The sequence below is a fragment of the Alligator sinensis genome, unplaced genomic scaffold (assembly GCF_000455745.1).
Source record: "Alligator sinensis unplaced genomic scaffold, ASM45574v1 scaffold1220_1, whole genome shotgun sequence".
NCBI lineage: Eukaryota > Metazoa > Chordata > Crocodylia > Alligatoridae > Alligator > Alligator sinensis.
In genome coordinates, this window is record NW_005843316.1 from 97,560 (window position 1) to 98,808 (window position 1,249).

Below are 1,249 nucleotides of genomic sequence, written 5' to 3' on the forward strand. Positions count from 1 at the left end.
CTCCATGAAAATGAAAAAAGACCTGTTGTGTGGAGATGTGGATAGTGAAGAAAGAAAGTAAAAGAGAGGCCATATATTAGTGCATATGTTATTGCTTCCCCTAGCTGGGGTAAAATACAAGTATCTCTGATTGCCATGGGAGGACATGTCAGTTCAGAAGATATGGGACTTCTACATCTTTCCCTTTCTTTTCAAGTACTGTGTAATACCACTGGCATAATTCATTTTAATACCACAGACACAGTCATTTTCTAAGCAGAAGAGCCATCACTTCCCAAGGTGACTTTAATTTCTCAAGAGAGAATCAAGCCAAAAGAGTACATGCAGCAAGAAAACTATCGCCCAACGTGGGGCTCGAACCCACGACCCTGAGATTAAGAGTCTCATGCTCTACCGACTGAGCTAGCCGGGCTTACTGCATGCACCTTTTTGCAGAGGCACTCATGGGGCTTCCTAAGTGTTGTTACAGATTTTATTTGAAGGGCTTTGTGCGTCTCCCCAGTGAAACACAATCTGAGCTGAGCACACTGCACCTCCCCCAACTTCCCTCTTCATTTGCCCAAATAAAAAACCCAGCGTGCTCGGCTTCTCTCCTACCCACACATCAGACCATCTCTGATCAGCTTCCAGCTCTTCTGGCTGCAGAAAGGCATGAATCTTGGAAGTGTTTATTTTATTTATGGAGTGATCTCAACTTGGACTCTTAAAAATGCCTGCTGAGCTAAAGCAGGCACAGCCCAAAGTTCAAGAGCATGAAGAAGGGCAGGATGTCTTGCTTGCTACTAGGGTGTGCTGCCAGCAACAGGCTGCAAGCAGCAAGCCAGGGGGTAGATAATAAATAGTACCAGCAGGAACCAGTGAGACTGAAAGATCCGGTGGGTGGACTGGGAGCTGGGGGAAGTGCAGGGCTAAGTGCTATGAGCTGCTTATGCTGCCTCCAGGAGCAAGAGGATATGGGGGGGAAAGCAAGGAGAGAGATCCTGAGTACCTGGATTCCAAGTCTGACAAGTTTAATGAGCGAATAACAACCCTGGTGGAGAGTTGAGATGAAGAAAATATTACTAGGACTTTTAGGCACAACAGCATGGATCAAAATGGACCAAAGAGGACAAAAATATGACCAAATATCTATATTAAAAACTAAATCAAATAACACCCCCCAAGATTCATATGGGGGGGGGGAGGACTGGTGTGTGTGTATGCCTGTGGGTGGCAGTCTGTGTGTGTGTGTGTGTGTCTCTGTGGGGGG

General features: G+C 46.1%; 1 non-coding gene across 1 annotated transcript; it reads right to left on the bottom strand.

Annotated features, from left to right (window-relative positions):
• Positions 1 to 339: 339 nt before the first annotated feature.
• Positions 340 to 412, bottom strand: TRNAK-CUU. Its single transcript has one exon. It is a non-coding gene; the product is annotated as a tRNA-Lys (tRNA).
• Between the last annotated feature and the right edge of the window lie 837 nt (positions 413 to 1,249).